At 41.4% G+C, this 21,499-nt stretch overlaps 1 long non-coding RNA gene across 1 annotated transcript; it reads left to right on the forward strand.

Moving 5' to 3' along the window:
• Window positions 1-12,998: 12,998 nt before the first annotated feature.
• On the forward strand, window positions 12,999-18,474 carry LOC121917445. The gene is made up of 3 exons (XR_006101028.1): window positions 12,999-13,715; window positions 16,266-16,441; window positions 17,413-18,474. It is a non-coding gene; the product is annotated as an uncharacterized LOC121917445 (long non-coding RNA).
• Window positions 18,475-21,499: the final 3,025 nt, after the last annotated feature.

Genomic DNA, 21,499 nt, shown 5'->3' on the forward strand with positions numbered 1-21,499 from the left:
TATTGCAGAGGAAGGAACTGGGAAAAGCATCTCTGAATATTCCTTGCCTAAGAAAACCCCATGAAATTCATGGGGTTGCCAAAGCTGACAGGTGAGTTGAAGGCAGGTGCACGCACACAGGTGTGCACACGCACAGAGTATATATCAATCTTGGGGTGACATTAACCATAGGGTAGTAAGAACCAGAAACAAAAGCTCATTCTTTTGTGTTCATATCCAAAGGATAAATTGCAAAATCCTAAATTTGACCTGGCTCTTATGATGCAAGCATGTCCCGCACAATACAGTCAGAACCATGGAAACTTTTCCATCAGCAGCATGTGAGAAATAGCCAGCCTTTTAAGGTATTATACTTGCAAATGACAGGGTTGCATCCAGAGATCCCTTGAGTAGTTTCACTCATGGAAATTCCTATTATTATTATTATTATTATTATTATTAAATTTATTTTCTCCAGCTACATGAGACTCTTGAAAATCTAATCAGGTTGAATTAGAGGGACCTCCAATATGACATAGAGGATGGGACAGATGGCTGCAGATGTATGGAAATTAGCAAATATCACTTTTCTTCTGTTTTCTTTGAGAGTCAATCTCTGCTGGATCGTTAGACATTCTGTGATCAGCAAGAGATCACCTATTTGTCCTCAGGTTGCACTGGAACTCCTTTCATACTATACAATTGGAGTAATTTGATTCAGCTTTAACTGCCATTATGACATCCTATGGAATTTGGGGGTTTTCAATTTAGGGAAGGGGTTTTTGCATTTTCAGCCAAAAAACTCTAGTGTCTTGACAAACTATAAACCTCAGTATGCAAATGGACGCTGTAGCATCTTTGAAGTAACTGTGAAAAGATGTTGTAAGATAAGCTTTCTTCTGAGGAAGCCAACCTAGTCCTAGTCTACAAAAGTTTATGCTACAACTTCCTTTGCACAGTTCACTCTTAAAGGTGCTGCAAGATCCCTTTGCATATTTCTATTCCAGACTAATAAGGCTATGTCTCTGAATACAAACCCCAGAGTTCCATAGGATCTAGCCATGGTAGTTAAAATGGAATCATGGTGCTATAATAATGTAGCATGGAAAGGCCCTGGATCCAAGCCAATAACATCAGCAGTCCCATAATGTAGCCACTTATTGTTATACAAGGGGCCATGATACATGTTTGCTCCTCCTGCTTGTACACAAATGGTTTATTATTTTTGCAAAGAAACACTGAAGTGTTTGAAGTATAAGTGTGATTAGGACAAAAGTGAGATACAAGTGTCTACAAAATAATGCATGGGATTGGTAAAGAAATAGAACAAGGCTGTGTCACCTCTCTCTGTGAGCTGGAACTCTGATTATGTAAAGTTCTAGATCATAGGCAAAAACTCACTTAGGTTCATCAGGGTACAGGCATTTCCCCACTCCTTGAAAAGTATAGAAAACTCCAAAGAATGAGGTAAGTAGGGAAGGCCCTGTGCAGTCTCTCATGACCTCAGCTTCCATCCCAAAACAGTATCACCCCTCCAAAAAAAAAAAAAAAAACAAAAAAAAACTCAAAGGATCACCAGAACAAGCACATTTTCACTTCTGATATCTCAAAATGATATGTATGTGAACAGTATGGTCCTTTGGAGGACCAAGGAGCCCATCTGGGCTCCAGAAGAGCCTACCCCTAGATTAGATGGAGTACTTAGGTTTATCATCATGGCTATAAGAAATTCTCAGGAAGGCAATATATCAATGAAGTAACTGGGAAACAGCAGGAGCCAAATATGGTCTTCATCCTTTGACTGGGAGTTTCCCAGAGACATCTGGTTGACTACCATGGGAAGCCATGATGGTGGACTAGATGAATTCATGGACCAATCCATGAATGCTCAGAAATGTGAATGCAATAATTTGAATCAATGCAAAACTTCAGCAGTTAGGGCACCAGGGGAAACAAACAAACAACCTGGTGTGCTCTTGTGCCTTCAACAGCAACTTGGTGTTCAAAATCAGCAGGCAAAGATTTTCATGCAGTGAAGGTAAGCACAAGGCTGTTCAAATCAGGGTTTTCCACATGTATACTCAGTGAACGGACTGCATGCCCACTGTCCTTATCACTAATGCATCTCATACCTGTCACCCCAACATTGCATATTTAGCAGAAAATCAACAGGAAGCCTCTATAAACGTACAGCTACCTATAGTCACATATAACTATAGATTCTAAGCTTACAGTGGCCGAAGGAACAAGTTGTGCATGGTGCTTAGAAATAAATAACCAACATGCATGTTGTACATGTGTACTTCTCTAACAATACATGGATAATACAGGCACGTCGGATATTGCTTCCTCCATGCTTAAAATATAGGTGTGAAGACGGCTTCTGTGAACAGTCCTATTAGCATGTGTATGTGAAGCAATTTCAGAGGAATGAAGAGGTGATTAAAAAGTTGACAACCATACCAGTGATTTTGTTGCAATCCTATGAATGTGCCACCCTAGAATCCAAACCAATGGGTTTTTGATGTATTTGTTCCTTTTCAATATCTTTGGCCCGGAACAGACGGGCCTTTCATGACGTCCGCATCACGTGCTAGGGTTGCCTCGGGGCAACCCTAGCACGTGACGAGGGCGTAACAATGGTGGCTCTCTATATACATGGGCACCACCATAGTTATGTAAGTGCCATGCAGCGTCCACGCGGCACAGTGCGGCGCTTACATAAGGAGTTACACTGCCGCCACAGCATAAAAAGAACCCACTTTTCAGATTCTTTTTTCACCAGCAGGAAGCTGAACAGTTTGGTGGCTGCAGTTTCCCTCCGGCAGAAAAACAGGTGCCAGCAAGCCACCTTTTTTGGATGTTCTATACCGTGCCAATATTCCTTTATTAGAACTCTTTCATTTTATAGTGGCTACTGTTGGTCAGTATCACTTCTTCACCTCATACTTTAAAGATGTAAAGATCTCCCCTGTTTAATTTTCAACTTTGTTGAATATATATAAATGTTGTTTACACAGAAAGGATGTAAATAGTTTATTAAGAAATGACTGGATCCATGTTATTATGCATGCAAAACTGTCAATACCTGGCTTAATTCAGGCTGTGATCATTCTTATTACTTTGTCATGATACCATTTTTAAATGTAACATATTGTGGTTATTTTAATGAAAGTGCATTAAATCAGTATGCATAGGTACTACCATCTACCTGCTATTGTATCAAAAGCACAGTATTTTTTCTATTTTAGATGGCAGCCCTAGTTGGCATTATTCAAACTCTGAGATTAAAAAGAAATGTAAACACAGACACATCTTAGCTACAAGAGAGACCTCTAGTGTGTGCTAGAACATTTTGTGTTGTGCTTCAGGCATAATTAATACACCAAAATCACTGCAGTCATTTTGAATATGTGATATTACATTTCAGTAAGTGTCTCTCAGAGTGAATTAGTTTTAAATGTCCTCCTAAGTGTGCATTTTAACTCAATTGGCATCAGTTTGAAGCTGAGTGGAGACTGGGAAAAAAACAACTTGCCTTCATTCTGAAAGCTTCTGTATTATGTCTGATCACTTTCAGTGATTTGATTTTATAGCTGAATGATCAAAAGGTCAAAAGCATTCTACTTCTTCTGAACAAACCTTTACAACCAGGATCAGAAAGGGTTTGCCTACTTGCAATATTACAAACGTAATAAAGAAAAATCTTACAAAGCTACAGTATTTATTCCATAGAAAGCTATGGTGTATGATCTGAAATGTGTGGCCTCTTTAATGTACTTCAAGACTAGTAATCAACAGATGATTTCTAAAATTAAAGATGACCTGACATTAGGTTTGGGCAACCAAATCTGAAATATTTTCAGTTAGGCTGCCTGAGAATGTGAATTTCAATTGGAAATTCAGGTGGCTCAGTGCTTATTGGTAGAGAAGCAAAATAAAGCTGCTCCAAAATAATCTACATATTGGAGTTCCACATAAATATAATTATAAATTAAACACATTTTAATGATCATTTTAAAAATAACCCCATAAACACCTGTGAGCTCCAAGGATATAGAGAACACTGGTTAAGCAAAAGCAGAAATTGAACAAATCTGCAACTATGATAAACCAGGTTCAACTCCACTAATTTCATCCAGAGTGTGGCATTGTTTAGTTCACTCCAGGCACAACAAGGCAATGGATTAATCATGTCAAAGGCCAAGCTGGTTCTGACTCGATCAACATGTAGGGCAGAGAGTATGAACGAGGGGGAAAAGAGGAAGGTACTGTTGTACTACTGTGTTGGCCACTACTGTGTTGGCCTGGATAGGCCTTGTCTAACCCAGCAAGGATCTTATGTTATGACTAAAAGGCAGATCATTGCTGGGGAAGTATGTATGTCTTATATAATGCTCCTGAGAGTGGCACATGACTTAATTGCTATATATATCCCTTCTCAGCCATGACAATCCATTGGGTGACCTTGAGCAAGTCACAGTCTCTCAAACTCAAAGGGAGGCAAAGGCAAGACCACTCCCGGAACAAATCTTGCCAAGAAAACCCTATGATAGGATTGCCAGAGGGGCCATTCACACTACGTTATACATTGGATTGGAAACTGGTTTATAAGTGGATTGTTCCCACTGGTGCCAGTTTTTGCACACCCGGATCAGGGTTTTGCACACCCGACCCGGGGCAAATCCCCCTCAGCACTGGTTTTCTGACATCAGGGTTTTCTCCATTTCTTTTCGGTAAATCCAGTTGTTCCACAGTGCTGGCCGATGGGAACTTGTCGCCAGTCATGATTGGGCCATTTAGGGGAAGGAATAAAGGTCAGAGGGTGGGCAGTGGGCAGAAGATGCTTCCCCTCTCATGCCAGTCGCTTTGCAAGCGGCTTTTTATTTTTTATTTTCTGATGGAAATTTTCAGATGTCGCCTGGGCCAGTTTGTGTGTGTGTGTGTGTGTGTGTATTTGGCAAATTGATAGAAGATGTGAATGCTTGTGCTAACATTTGCTAATTGCAACCAAAGTAAAAGTTTTGCTTGGATATCACCAGGGCCAGGGTTTTATAGGCAAATTGATATGTGAATGCTTGTGCTAACTGCAGCCAAAATAAAAGTTTTGCTCTGATGTTGCCAGGGCCAGCTTTTTTATATATAATATTGACAAATTGATAGAATATGTGAATGTTGCCGCTAGATTTTTTTAAAAAGTAGGGGAAGCACCCATGCCATTGACAAATAGCTGCAGCAGATACCAGACATGTCACTATTGATGACAGTGGAAATGAATAGGCAAATTATTTTATTGACAACAACGAACGATAAGGAGGTGCTATCTTTTACCACTACTTTTGAAGTGCGAACATCAAGTAGGGTAAATTGCACCAGGAAGGTTCAATCAGGGTAAAGGGTAGTGGGAACATCCATTCCGGACACATTTGGTATTGGCTTGCCGAATCTGCCCGGATCTACCTAGGGCAAAAGCGCCAGTGTGAAAGGGGCCTTAGGGTCACCATAACGTGGACATTACTTTAAGGCACACAACAACAACAAGAAGTCAGAAACAACTTGAAGGCACAAAACAACAACAAATACCACTGTGGAGGAGTGGTTCTTTCTCCCCCTTCCTTAAATTTCACATTGTGTTTCTATTTCCTGTGAGTGAGCCATTGGGAATGGATGATGAGTGTCATTTATGAATGTCATTTAACTGTTCATTCACATTATACAAATATTTTTTCCATGCATATCTGCCTAATCTTTGCTGCTTGAGGTGGCTGTTGGGGACACAGAGATACACACTCAGAAATAAGTTGCCTTTTGCTGATTTTGGACTTGCTTTGTAGTGAACTGGTGTATGATGGAGCTGTAAAAATCTTTAATAGTGCCAATATTCTGGAGGAGGGACCCCCAACCTCAAGTAATACACAATCAGATTGTGTAACAAATAATTATCCATGGCTGTTGTTATGTGCTTTCAAGTCATTTCTGACTTATGGCAACCTAGGGTGAACCTATAATAGCATTTTCTTGGCAGGTTTCTTCAGAGGGAGTTTGTCATTGCAATCCTTCGAGGCTGAAATAGTGTGACTTGGCCAAGGTCACCCAGTGGGTTTACATGGTTGAGTTGGGATTCAAACCCTGGTCTCCAGAGTCGTAGTCCAGCACTTAAACCACTGTGCCACGGTGGCTCTCTAATCATCCATCATCATTATCTTTATTTATATTCCACTTTCAACCCCCCCCCCCCAAGATTAAAGATAGGCATACAAATTTCAATAAATGCAATACTGTATAGTTAAAACATATAAATGGTCAACATTAACATGACACTAAACTATCCATAACAGTAAAATCAATTTAAAACATGCAGTTACAAATAATCAAAAGCAGTGTAAAAATTGTATGGCAAAAAACAATACAACATCCTTTTAAAAATTCAATTCTCAAACAGCCATTAAAAGCCATTCCTTTCAAAAATTCAATTCGTAAACACATACTGGCAGAGGGATAGTAAGGAGGTAGCCAACTTGGCATTCCTAGGGCAACCATGACAAGGTCCTCTCCTGCAACCCTACCAGATGGGCCTCTGAAAGGAAGAGAAAGGCCTTTCTTGAGGATCTCAGGGACTGGGCAGCTCTTATGGTTCCATCCAGAGTAGAGCCATTGAGTAATTTGGATTTATCTATGTGTTGATTCACCAGACACAAGTAGACCACAAGTTGAACATGAGTGAACAGTGCGATGCAGCAGCTAAAAAGGCCAATGCAATTTTAGGCTGCATCAATAAAAGTATAGTGTCTAGATCAAAAGAAGTAATAGTACTACTATATTCTGCTCTGGTCAGGCCCCACCTGGAATATTGTGTCCAGTTCTGGGCACCACAATTTAAAAAGGACATTGAGAAACTGGAGCGTGTCCAAAGGAGGGTGACTAAAATGGTGAAGGGTCTGGAAACCATGCCCTATGAGGAACGACTTAGGGAGCTGGGGAAGTTAGTAATAGCAAGGAAGAGGCCAGGATATGAAACAATTTGGTGTGTGAATGTCAGTTCTGATACTAGGGATATGCTCAGACACACCTGGCTTTGCATTCTGTGTCCAACCTCAGTTGGCGGAACTTGTGATTTTTTTTAAAAAACTGAACCCCGTAAGCCTGCAGGTAGTAGTGTCTCTGATATCTATAGCAAGAGTATGAAGCACATGACTAGTGGGCAACATGCCAGTATGGCTAACAGTGGCCAGTTGACACCATGTGGCTACCCTGACAGCTTTGGGGCCCATTCTACTCGCATCCTACCTAGAAACATTTTCAGCTAAAAAGGAGCAACAATTCTGCTTTACAAAACACAGCCGATATTGTTTTGCCTGAAAGCCTCCCCCCCAAAAGGGATTTTACAAAACAAGACATGAACTTCTGGCTACCTTCCATTTCATTTGTTAGAAATAGAGCCAGTAGTTTTTGTAGTCTAGATTTTTTAACTTTCTCAAGCTCTGCTTTCAACACAGTATAGTACTCTTTCCTTTTCATATGCTATTTTAGATTTGCCCACATTCAGGAGAAGCTGCCATCTGGGCTTGCAAGTTTATTTTTCAGACTACAATCTAGTAGCTGGGGGATTCTAGGAGATGTAGTACAATTTTTTTTAATTGTTCCAAGCTCTGGTTAGAACTGATTCATAAATCAGTTCATCGACCTAACAGCCTGTGTCTGTCCATATTTACTCAAGAGGAAGTCCCATAAACTTTAATAGGAGTTAGTCTAAAGTAAGTCTGCTCAGACTTGCAGCCTTAGATTTAATGCACACTAAAAGCAACTCTTTTACACTAGATGGATAAGGATGTAAACAAACGTTTGCTGTTCATTCCTTTAAAAACCATATTTTACTCATATTAGGAAATGTTCATCTCCTTCCACCCTCCGCTACATTTGTATTTGTTTTTCCACTTTCAAAGTAGGACTCTTAAGGAGTCTAACTGCTGAGAAGGTAAAAGCCATTTTCCTCATTTTTTAATTTGCTCAAACAATCCAAGCATGCTTGGTACCCAGAGGGTATGCTCAAATAAACTTGTATGTGTCTGCCAGCTTTGTTGATTGAAACCAGAAGGCGAACATTTCTTAGGGAATGGTGATGTTAAAGGAAAGGGGGAAAAAAAGCACACCAAACTGTTCTCTTTCTTTTAACAGAAAAAGAAAAGCTAAAGCAGAAATCAAACAAGCAACCTTATAGGAATGGAGCAAGTTTACATACACTGAGAAGAGAATGTGGTTGGGATTTTCAACTAAACCACTATTTGTATTCATTAACTTTTGCCCACTGTATTGGCCCGCTTAGACAAAGGAGAAGCCAGAGCCATGGGGATCTGGGACACTCCTGCTTCCTTCTCCATTTTCTTTGAGCAATAACCTCTACTAGGGCTTCTAATACTAAATGTGCATCCTCACCCTGCTAACATCATTATGGAGTTGATCACACAGGAGGAATTTCTCTCAATTTCGAATGAAAAGAAAGTGGGGCCAGAATGCAGTCACGTGAATTCACTAGTTCAGTGAATTTACGTGAATTCGAATTGCGTTCGAACTGACTTCCCATTGCCCGACAATAGCTTGCCATTGCCTGAAATTGTGTGTGCTAGTCTATCATGCAATAATGTGAAACTCCATGATTGCGTTCAGACTGACTTCCCATTGCCCGAAATTGCGTGTGGTAGTCTGTCACGCAATAACGTTAAACCCCATGATTGCGTTCGGATTGCCATTGGATTATACTTACAATTTCCCTTGTCTGATAAACTCCTTATAGACTCCCCCATCTGATAGATAAGGTAAATCTAGAGGTAAATCCATACTGCACAGTTATAGTACTTTGATACCACTAACTGTGTGGTTCCAGCCTGTGGAAACCTGGGATTTGTTGTCTGGGGACAGACTAAAATTTTCTCATATGTTTCAGCCAAAATGGTGAAAAGTCAGGAAACCATGTCCTTTGAGGGGCAGTTGAGGGAGCTGGGATGTTTTGTGTGGAGAAGAGAACTTTAGGAGGTGATAGGATAGCCCTATTTAAATATATGAAGAGATGCTGTATTGAGGATGGAGCATGTTTAGAAGCAGAGCCCTCCCTCCAGTCCATCTGCCTTGGTCCAGGCCTCAGAGGGAGAGAAGAATGCTGGACCTGATCTCCTCCCCCCCTCACCATTCCCTTCTCCTTTTGTGTCGTGTCTTTTAGATTGTAAGCCTGAAGGCAGGGAACTGTCTGATTAAAAATAATAAATGTAAGCCGCCCTGAGAGCCATTAGGGCTGAAGGGCGGGATATAAATACCTAAATAAATAAATAAATAAAAATATAAATGTTTGTTTTCTGCTGCTCCAGAGAATAGGACATGGAGCAATGGATGCAAACTATAGGAAAAGAGATTCCACCTCAACATTAGAAGGAACTTCCTGACTGTTCAAGAGTGGAAAACACTCCCTCAGAGGGTGGTGGAGTCTCCTTCTTTGGAGGTTTTTCAACAGAGACTGGATGGCCATCTGCCAGGGGTGCTTTGATTGTGAGATCCTGCATGGCAGAATGGGGTTGGACTGGATGGTCCTTGAGGTCTCTTCCAACTCTAGGATTCTATGATTCCTGGAACTTCAGTACAGCACTTTTTGGCAGAGAACCCTAAGTACACCGTGAAACTATAAATCCCAGGATGCTGTAGATGGAGCCATTGCAGTTAAAGTGGGGTCAAAGAACAATCACCGCGTAGAGTGAAAGCACCCTAATTTAAAAAAAATAAGATCCCAAATAACACTTGATTGGAAGGGAATTCCCCAGCATCTTCTCAGAAATCACTAGACACCAGCCTTGGATGGTTTACTCCCTTACTCATACAGACCCCTAAAACTGAAGCTGTACTGTCCCTTGCTCATAGGTTCTGGACCCATGCTTGGGAAACAAATGGTGCACTTTCTTTTAAGCCTCAGTTGCACTCACATGTTGATATGCCAGATTTCCATCACATGGTTCATTTCCAGGATGTTCAAGCCTCTGCCCACCCACTCCTTCATGACCATTATTCTAGGCAGGACCAGCTGTTCTTAAGTCTACAGGGACAATGAGCACTTTGCACATGCTCCAGTCCACAAGGAAAATATACACTTTTCACATGCTTATGCTTGCAGGGACAACAAACACTTTGCACATGCTCACTTTGCACATGCTTAAGTCTTCAGGGACAATGGACACTTTGCACATGCTTAAGTCTTCAGGGATAACGGGCACTTTTCACAAGTTTGGTTGGCACATGCTTAAGTCTACAGGGACAACAGACACTTTGCACATGCTCACATTAGGCATGCTTAAGTCTACAGGAACAGGCACCTTGAGCATGCTTAAGTCTTCAGTGATAACAGACACTTTGCACATGTTCAAGTCCACAGGGACAACAGGAATTTTGCACATAGTTCAAGTCCACAGGGACAAGGGCCACTTGGCACATAGTTAAGTCCCCAGGGATAACGGGCACTTTGCACCTGCTCAAGTCCACAGGGACAAGGGCCACTTTGCGCCTGCTCAAATCCGCGAGGATAAGGGGCCCTCCTTTGCCCCTCTCCTTTCCCGAGCAGCCTGGCTCCCTCAGAGCCAGGCCTGGAGCCCCCTCACTCAGGGGACGTCACTCCTCCCCAGCCTCGGTGGGAGTTCCTTGGACGGCCCCGGTGCCGCCGCCGTTCAACGCCTGGCTGGGGACCGTGGCTGCGTCGGCGCCCCATCCTCCTCCTCCAGGAGCAGCAGGAGCAGCACAAGGCGGGAAGGAGGCGCAAAGGGCGGCGGAGGGGAGCCCGAAGGCACCGTCGGAGGAGCCCGGCCAACAAGGGAGGCCGAAGAAGGGACCGGCGCGTAAAAGGGGGACTGCCTTCTTTTCCAGAGGCGGGCTTTCGGGAGAGACTTTGGGGAGGAGCAGGCGTCCGTTTTGACGCCAGTTTAGCGGGCACGGCTCCCTGCTCTGGCATTCTGGGAATTGCAGTTGGTTGTGGCACCAGAGCGGAGCAATTCCCAGCCAGAGCAGGGAGCCGTGCCCGCTAAACTGGACTATTTATCCACTCTGGAGCCTTTCCTGAGAGGAAACGAGGCGGCGGCTCTTGGCTCCTCAACCACACACACACACCACACAACACACACACACACACAGACCCTGAGGTTTCCTCCCGCCGCATCATGGCGCCTCTCTGGCAGCCGGCTGAGGAGAGGAGGGGGAGAATAATACTGGACTAGCCAGCCCTTTCTCTTCCTTTCTAGCGGACATTTCTCCTCAGGGGAGGAAAGGGGAGCCTGAGACACAGACACAACCCCCCCCCCTCAAGGGGAGGCATGGGGAAAGGGGCGCATGGCGGCAAGGCGGCGAGTGAGGGATAAAGGAGGAGAGAAGGAGAAGGAAGAGCAGCAGCCTTGGTTCCCCATTGAGTAGCCATCTGGGGCTCTCCAGGAGGAGCACTGAGCCGCCTCGCCCTCCATCCCGGGCTGTGGGAGCTTCTCCATCCCGGTGTCTCTCCCCCTTCCCTTCCCTTTCCAGGCGGGTTTGGGGCGCTTGGCACATGCGTACACGCCACTTGCGCCCAGACGAGTCCCCTTTTTCTGAGGAAATATGTAACAACATTCACAAACCCCTTACCTGAAACATTGAAGCCACAATGTGTGTGTGTTCGCGCCTTTTATCCTCCTCTCTCTCCTTCTCCTTCGCAAAGTCCTTTCCTCTTCTTCCTTTCCTTCCTTCTTTTCTTTTTTCTTCTTCTTTCCTCCCCTCTTTCTTCTTTCCCGCGAGCTTTCCCTCGTCTCTTTCTCTCCAGCGCTCCGCTCCCTTCGCTACACCAGAGAGCAATGCGATCGCTTGGCGAAGGTAGACAGAGCAAAATACAGAGAGAGAGAAGAGTTGCTCGGGGGGCTTTGAAAGCCCCTCAAGGCAAGGATCAGGATACAATTAGCTCATGTCTCTCTCTCTCTCTTTCTCTCCCTCTCGCTCCATCCCTCCCTCCAGTCGAAATCAATCTCCAAAAGAAGAAGAAGAAGAATCATATATATATTTTAAATTAAATTAACGGATCGCAGGGCATTGATCGCCTTGCGGAAAACATAGAAATATTATATATACATATATATATGTATGTATGTATGTATGTATAGCGTGTCATTTCCCCCCCTCTTCGGGTTTATTTTGTTTTTTCTTCCCTTTTTGGTGGAAAAAACAGACTCATTCCAGCCTCTAACTTGCTTTTCTTTTTTTCTTTTTCTTCTTTTTGCTTTTGCTCTCCTCTTGCACAGAAAAGCTGATTTTAATCGTTGTGATTAGTTTTGATGTAACGTTTCCGCGGGCGGTTTCTGCAAATGGATGGCGTGTTTCTTTGCCAGGAGAGAAGGGGGGAAGAAAGCAGCAGATGATGATAATTATAAGGATTGTTTGGTTGTTTCCTTTCCTTTCTCTTCTTTTTTTTTAATATTCCTCCCCCATTTTTTTTTTGGCTTTTGTTTTTAAAAATGGCATTGAGATCATCAGACACTTTCCCAAGTTGACCTAAGTTTGCCAGTTGAGTTGCAGCCACACTGGAGAAATAACCCGGTTTGGCACCGCTTTAAGTCTTTGTCTGGTTCTTTGCTATGGAATTCTGGGAGTTGGAGTTTGTTTAGCCTGGAGAAGAGGAGGTGAAGAGGTGATATGATAGCCCTGTTTCAAAACTTGAAGCAATGCCATATTGAGGAGAGAGCGAGCTTGTTTTCTGCTGCTCCAGAGAACAGGACCCAGAACAATGGATGCAAGCTACAGGAAAAGAGATTCCACCTCAACATTAGGAGGAACTTCCTGACAGTAAGGACTGATAGACATTGGAATGCACTCCCTGGGAGGGTGACAGAGTCTCCTTCCTTGGAGGTCTTTAAACAGAGGCTGGATGGCCATCTGTCAATTGGGATGCTTTGACTGAGAGTTCCTGCATGGCAGAATGGGGTTGGACTGGATCAGGGCCCTTGCGGTCTCTTCCAACTCTAGGATTCTATGATATTTTTTAAAAAAAACATCAAGAATGAAAAAGCAAACATAAAACCCCAGGAATTTACCGTGAAACCCTTGTCCAGTTCTGTCGGCGATGCTTTGATCTGGATTTCCTGCATGGCAGAATGGGGTTGGACTGGATGGCCCTTGCGGTCTCTTCCAACTCTATGATTCTATGATTCAGTTTCCCAATTATCTAATTAAAATGAATACAGCAAGAGCAACAACAGCCCTCCTCCTTGTCCATCGGAACTGGTGCATTTGGACCTGCTCTCTCCCTGCGCTCCTGACTCAGAAGTAGCTCCATTTGTTTGACTAGGTCTCCTCGAGGGCAAAGGAGACTTAAATGACTTGGTAGGAGAAAGTAATACCATGGCTTCAAAGTCCATATGTATATGTATATGGCTCTGTTCTCTACAGCACTGACAACATTCACATGTGGCCAAAAGAGGGTATGCATAGATACAATTTTTATGGTATTTTAGACATGACAGGGGACATTGATTTTAATTAATTAATTAATTAATTAATTTCTATCCCTCCTTTCTCCCTCAAGGCACCCAAGATGGCTCACAGATCATACCTACCTTAGTGTCTGGAGGATTAACTTGGGAAATAAAAACCTGGTCATGATGACACCATCCCCTGGACAGTCCCCTGTTTTCATGTACACTGATTCTCTTTGGTGGTTACAGGAGAGGTGCGTTGGACATACTTTCCCAAAGGTATGGTCCCCCCCACACACACATTGTAATATATGAATCTACACAGTAGGATGACAAGTGTAGTCCAACAAATCTGTGAGGATCTGACTGTATCTGTATACCATTCACCCCTGTGCCATCTACACATATAAATAGGCTTAGAATGAGCAAGTAAGACTGTGGTAGAGACATATCTTCCCTTTGGAAAAAAACAAGATATTAAATGTATTTAGAGTCAAGACAGACATCTCAATAGATTCAGGCTGAGGCTTAGTTGCCAGGCTGAAAACCAGAGAAGGGTTTTGTAGCTTTGCAATAGAGGGGATTTTAGCAGGTGTTTCTTGTTACTTGGTTGTGTGACAAGCAATACTTGCTGGAATTCTTTCTTTGACATTGTCATTTAAGGTACAGTTTTCAGTCATAGTGGTTTGAGGGCTGGATGATGACGGGAGACCAGGGTTCAGTTCCCAACTCAGCCATGAAACCTACTGGGTGACCTTGGGGAAGTCACAAACTCTCAGCCTCAGGGGAAGGCAATGGCAAACCTCTTGCAAAGATTGATAGATTCACCTTAGGGTCACCATAAGGAAATGAGTTGAAGGCACGCAACAACAAACAACAAAATCCTATTCAGGCTTAAGTCATTTGGGCCTTGAGGATATGAAGGGAAGAGCCAACATTATGGACAATGCTAGTCTTTATCTTAGAAGTTGGTGGTTCATGAAATCATTTGTAATATCTTTAATCATTTACATTCTTCTGGTAACCCAAACTTGACTTCAAAGTCAAGGATGTTCAACAACGAGTCCTAAAAAAATCAAACAGAAAGTCTAATTCCATACTGTGTTATTATTGAATACTGAGCAAGTAGTAGTAAGCCAGGTGCACTTGGCAGCAAAAAATGCTTTGGCGCATTCAGGCACCAGAACTTACATTATAGTCTGACTTTAAAGACGGTGATTCGGAATGCTTTCCAAACAGTTAAATACAATTAATGGGAAGAAGGCAGAATTCTGACACCTCAAGGCAGGTTTCTGTATCAGAAATATATATATAAATAAAAAATGACTAATGCAATGTCTTCAAGGTGCAATTCACTATAAGTTAGTAAATTTTTCAGAAGGCAGTCTTACAAAAAGTATCGAACTATTTTTTCCAAATATGTCACTCATTGCATATTTGAACACATGCACTTACAGTGGATAATTTATTCAAAGTTGTTTGCTTCAGTATATTGCATCAAAAGAGACATTTGATGAAGGCCCTTAGAGTAATGAAATGATATAAGTCAATCTTCTTGCTGTAAAACTTCCACAGTCTTTGCCATTAGTGTAAAATAAAGCAATGCAATACAGCCAGATCTCAGTGGGAAATCTGTTAAAAGTTTTCAGTGGTAACATCCCTAAATAAATATGCTACTGGAAGGAACCCAAAGGCCATGAAAAAACTCCTGCTGGATGAGATCCCCCAGAATGTGCCCCATGACATTTTCTTGGGCTACAGTTCCCATCTCACCTCACCTTTGGCTATGCCACGATGGCTAGTTGGAGCTGAAGTCCAACATCTGGAGGTATGCTCACTTCTAGTCTATCTAGTCCAACAGCCTGCTTCCTTGAGTAGCTAAGGTGCCTGCAAGATATATGTCCTTCTAAGCTCCCAAATGCTTTAGCCTTTGCTGATAAAGAAGGTGCTTTAAAAAGATTGTTTGGGGTGACCACCTTGTCCACTCTTCTGCAGCAAGTAAGGGTCATCTGTCATTTTATGGTCTAGGCCACATTGGACAGCAACAAAGCAAAAATCCAAAGAAGATTGTTGCAGAGCAAATCCCTCCAGATGACTGAAGAAAGCAGGACAAACTTATCTGCTCCCATGATAGGAGAAAGAAGAGATATAAAACAAACAAACAAAGGTGCTCTCTCAAAGCGGATGGTAAACTTCCTGAATCTGAAGGAGGCAGTCAGGAAAAAAAAATCAGCAAACCCCTTTAGCCAAATTGTTATGAAAGGAAAGTTTGTTGGGGGCAATTACATGCCACACAACATGCTCTCTGTCACTTGTGAGAGATCATCATCTCTTTCTAGAATTCATCACTCACAGCATACCAAATACAACTAAATCCAAAATCCACAAGAGTGTAGTACCTTTATTGGCCAGTCAAAATGCAGAAAATAAATCACGAAAGCTTTTTGTCTTGGCTTCTTTTTTGTTGTCAAAGAAAATCATGATATTTCTGTCACATGTTTCTGGTCCTTCCAGGTATAAATGACATTTTCAGATTATTATTATTATTATTATTATTACTATTACTATTATTGTTATTACAATACATTTGTATATGTATATAGTCATTAACATGCATGTGAGATATGATTTTCCAGCCTTCACCAACTAGGTGATCTCCAGATGGATTGGATTACAATTTCCATAGCTGGCTACCAGATGTTGGGCATATTCATGCAATATGCCTGGAGGGCAGCAGATTGGGAAGACTGAGTTATGCTGCAATGACTTGTTGAATGTGGGTTGGATCTGATGTCACACAGTCTTGACTACAATATCTGGTTAACCTAGGAATTACTCAGGTGCAAGGTGGCTGGTGAGTAAGGAGGCACAGCATGTGGACTCCAGCTACTGGTCATCTATAGAAGCAGCTTTGTCATGGAATAACTTTTCTCTTCCTAAAACAAGAGTTTGGAAGACTTGCTTATTTGAACTAGAATCCTTTAGCCAGCATGGCTGCTGCTCAGGTATGGTGCTAGAATGACTTTGTTTTCCATGTATTTACTCTTTTAGAAATATAAATGCACCTGAGGAAGTAGACTTAAATGTACAAAAGCTCATGCTGCCAACTTCTTTCTTTCATTTAGTCTCAAAGGTGCTACAAGATCTCTCTACATACTGATTTTACAAACATGGCTGTATCTTTGAATTCTACCTCCTTTGGAAATGGTTACAATAGCTGCTGTGCCTCCTGAGTAGGAAAAAGTTGATGAGGGTTGATAAAGATGAATATTTCAGTCCAGCTCATTTTGCAAATGCTACTATAATTATTTCAGAATTAATTTTATTTCCCAGTGTTAGCTTCATAACTCAGTACTTTTACTTTTTAACTTTGTAAAGTTGTAATCAGGGGCACTTTGCATGTGGGGTGAATTATGGAAAACTACATTCCATTCTATATTATTTTGCATTACTGTAGAAGGGGAGGGTGCCCAGAAATTTTACATAAATCTGGATCTTGTTTGTGAATGATCAATATTTGATGGAAAGTGACTGGCTACTTTAATGAGCTCAAACAGAGTGGGGTATTTGTCTTTCAAGCTTTTGATTCACTTCTCATCTGTTTGTAATTATGTTATAAAAATTCAAGATACCCCCTCCTCAATATCATTTTCAATGTTAACAGCAAAAAAAAAAAAAAAAGCTTTTGGGGAAAAAAGATCTTTTAATGCATTCTAATCAAAAGAGTTCACTTATTCAAAGGTGTTAGTTTTGATTTAATTATGAATTGTTTTGGGAAGCAGCCATCTAGGCTCTCCTCATGAAGGACTCCCCATCAGCCTAGGCTTCTTTTTATTTTGATCATCCAGGCTAAATGTGCTTTTGAGATCTTAGAGTACTGTGAAGCAGTGATGTTATAACAAACTTCTATAATTTTTTTGTGCCCTGTTTCATTATGGTTTGAGAAATTAAAAATGATCTTTCTTCTGATTTTCAGAAAGGTGGACTTCCCTCTTCCAGAATGGGGGGCCTTATCTGATCACTCATCTTCATTCCTATCTACCATCCCCACTGAGGCAGAATGGCCTGCTTCAAGGAGAGAATCCATACAATGCTCCTGTTCTGTCCATACATCTACTGTAGAGAGAACTGAAACCAGGTGGTCCTTCCACAATGACAGGTGATCAAGACTATCAGTGCTGATCTGTCCAGCTGCTGCTTTGGAAGAGGGGAGGCAAATCTTATCATCACAAGCCCCTAAAGGCATCCTGACTGCTCTTCTGGTAGAGGATATTTTGATGTGGCTTTTCAACATATTCAAACTTTTTCTTGCATGTTTTTACTGAAGACCAAACAGTGTACTGTACTACTTCAGCTGCATAGAATGGCCTTAATCCTCCCTCCAGGCCAGTATGTCCTGCTCCCAATCCGTGCAGTGGTGATTGGTGAGTTCCATGTCATTGGGAAAATGAATAAATTCCGGCAGACTTTGGTCCAGACTTTAAAGAGATATCCAAAACAGCTCCTTTTTCTCAAATATGGTCAGTTCCTTGGATAGCTCCTTTAAAGTTTGGATTAAAATCCAGAGTGAATTCACCATCTCAGTGCCATGACAGCCACTCTATCTCAGTTTGGTGGGTATAGGAGCTTTAACTTTTGCACTCCACACCGATCCTGATCTACGCGCGCACAAACACACACAACAATCTGCATTGCTCCCCAAAAGGGCCAACTTATTTCAATGGGGCATTTACCATATACTATCTTTTGGCCTAGGTTAATCCATTGATGGCATATATTGTTTATGGCTTTCTACGTCTGCATCAGAGGTAAGTGTACCTCTCAGAGTCTTAACAAGTTGGAACTAATACCTTCTTGTGGTTATGGATGAGAATAGTCTCTTATGTGAGAGGTGGATACCACCATTCTACAAATGATCATAATAAATTTTTTGTCATGTGAGTTTGCTCTGGCTTTTTATGTCCTTTTATTTAACTATATGTACATTTTAAATGTCTGGGGTAAGCTTAAGTCAACTGGGCCTCATTCCCACTGCCTTTTAAACTGGATCGCAAATCGGGTTGAAATGGTTTAAATGACCATGCTTCACACTTGAACTGAATCGCTGAAGTGATTCAGAGAGGGGGCCCCACATGATAGACCCATTTAACCCGAGTCTTTTTGACACTGATTTTTTCCACATCTTTTTGGATAAATTGATTCTGCGCAACTGTGAACCAGATGCAGATTGGAATCGATTTAAATTTGCCCTTTGGCTGGCTAGAGCAGGTCCATTTTGAATTGATTCATTTGTCAGTGTGAACCACAAGTGGGTTATTTTATTTTATTTTGCAGCAAGAAAATGTGATTAGGGCAAATGTAGTGTGAACCATGCTCTGCTGCCGAACCGATCCATCAATTTGGACCGCAAAGTGATTGATTTGTAAGTGGGAATGCAGCCTAGTCAGAAGGCTCTCCTGCCTGGCTCATATACTTCTCCTCTCAACAAATCTCACCAAACAAATCCTGGCCTGGCCAGCTTAAAAACTGGCCAGATGACAGCATTATATATACATTTTGCCAAAACATCAATTCTTTCAATCTGGTCTTTATTGTAACTCTAACTTTCCAATTCTACATTAGTTTAGTGTGTCTTAAGTTTGGTTCAAAGGCTTGTACATCATTTGGATTTATGTGACATATGGTTCTAATTAGAGGCTTCAATCACGGTTGGCCCTTGCTAAGTTGGCACCAGAGACAACATAAATTTTGCTGCTCCAACCCCCTCCCCTTTTCACAGGGAGAAACATGCAGTGACTTTATGGCTTCTTTTGGCAGTGGTGAGCCCAGCACCAAGAATCCTCAGTTACCAAGTGATTTCCCCCAAATAACCACTAACAGAAATTTTTCTTGTTTTAAACAGCAAATGGGTGGAACAGGAAGCTCTGGTAGATGCTGCAAGCTAGCTAATGAAGAGAAGAAAGAGTCCTAGGCGGGAGACTAGGAGTTGGGAACTTCTGTAGCATAATCTAAGTTCCGGGTCTGGATTTGAAAATGATGGTGGTGAGGTTAGTCGGGAGAGTATTAGATTTTGCAGGCCCACAATGTGAGGTAATTGTAGAACATGAATGAATTAATTTTTAGTATTAAAGTTCCCAGAGTCAGCAGCCATACTGGCTGGGGCATTTTGTGAGCTAAAGTACAAAAAGATAACTTTTCCAATCTCTGGGTAACTGCCTCCTTTCCATTGGTTTAGCTCTGTTTCCTGTGAACTAATAAGGAGTGTGTATAATTTTTGGTCTGTATATAAGTTATATATTTCATTAGTGATCCTCCTTTTTCAGATGCCAGTGCGTTAAAATAAACTATATTGTATCTGAAGGCAGTTCTATTTGTAGTACAATCTGTCTTGTTTGCAGTTCATCTGGTATAGAACCACTTAGCTTTGCTTTGCTGTCCTATTGCCTGAACCAGAACTGTTCATGAGATACCCAATAATGCAACAGAGAAGCCTTCAGGGCACTATATAAATTTATGTAAGTGTATCTCTTTGTGCCTCCTTCGGGTGTTAGAACCTCTCAGCTTAGCTAACCATAAAAACGACTGCTATATAATAGTAATATAGGTGCAGAAAAATAATAAAAATGTTTTTCTTTTAAAAAACTAGTTCAAAAAGCATGATCTTAATTATGTATCTATATCTATATATCAATATTACTTTCAATTTTCTTAAACACAGCAATAAGGAGGATGGAAGGTTTATATTGTATTTCTCAGCCAACATAAGGCTTATGAACAATTAACAGCAAATGCACAAATCAGGCATATGAATCTCAATAAAGAACATTCTGTTGTAACCAAAGTAGCAGTTCAGTAGAATAAAAGAAAGAAAAGCAAGTAAATAGAGCCAGGCAGTTCAAGTTCAACAAATACAGAGATAAGCCTGGCTTTTGAAGTATACAAAATGCAGGATCACATGAAGCTGATTGTTTTTTTTTTTGTGAACAAAACAAGAGTGATGGATTTTGGTTCACTGTATCAAGATAGAACAAGTACGAAAACTATGGTTATAGAGTATGCCTTTGGTATGGAAAAAGGAAGACATTACTGACACAGAATTGTCAGAAACAACCTCATACTAAAACAGGTGCCCAAACCCTTTTTGGTCCTGAGAGCTGCATCCAATATAAATGAAGCTGCTATTGTTAGTTGGTGGGGGATTGGACACTCAACATTTTCATGCACTCAGACAAGTATCCATATATACATGACTCAGAGGTGTAGAAGGCTGTGGAAGCTCTGAGCAGTGGGCTATAACCTTATTCCTATCTCTCCAATCCTGTAGTCAAGATTGCTGGGGACAAAGAGAGGCTACTTTGAAGACACTCCTGTAAATTGCTGATTTGCCACTGGCTTTAGTAATGTGGAAGCTGCAATCCTAGATTTTTTGGGAGGAGGTTGAAGCATTGATGGTGTTGTGGAAGGCCCAACATGGAAAACCGAGTGTAGTTTGTAACACAAAAGTCACTCGCTCCAGACTAAAAGTCTGCTCCCTTGGATTGCCTGGGTGGAAGATATAATTTGAACTCACTGAAGAAAGGAGAAGAAATCTAGATCTACCATTAGGTAAATATATGAAAAAAAATATTTAGGATAAAGAAGAATAATGCAAAGCAGCAATCACAGATACAGTATTCCAACTATAAATAAAGTCCTTCAAATATGACAAGCACACATTACATAGTTGAACAGAACACTGAATTTCAAAGCATTTACAGACTTACATCTAAAGCTGAGGATTGAAAAGAGTACATATTTGAAGATCTGATGAGATGTTACCAGGGATATACATTCAGGATGAAAGTTTACAAAAAGGGAAACAGAATGGGACTCGGTTAAAAGATACTGGATTAAAACATGTGACATAAAAGAAGAATTACTGTACTAATCTCTTAAGTAAAAATTAATTTTATGCTTCTTATATTCATTTACTGAAGATAACAAGGAAGAATAATATATAATAAGGAAACAATATTGGTTTTGTTAGGAAATACGCGTATATGTGTATGTGTATATGTGGATGG

This window comes from Sceloporus undulatus, unplaced genomic scaffold, assembly GCF_019175285.1.
Source record: "Sceloporus undulatus isolate JIND9_A2432 ecotype Alabama unplaced genomic scaffold, SceUnd_v1.1 scaffold_18, whole genome shotgun sequence".
NCBI classification, from domain to species: Eukaryota; Metazoa; Chordata; class Lepidosauria; order Squamata; family Phrynosomatidae; genus Sceloporus; species Sceloporus undulatus.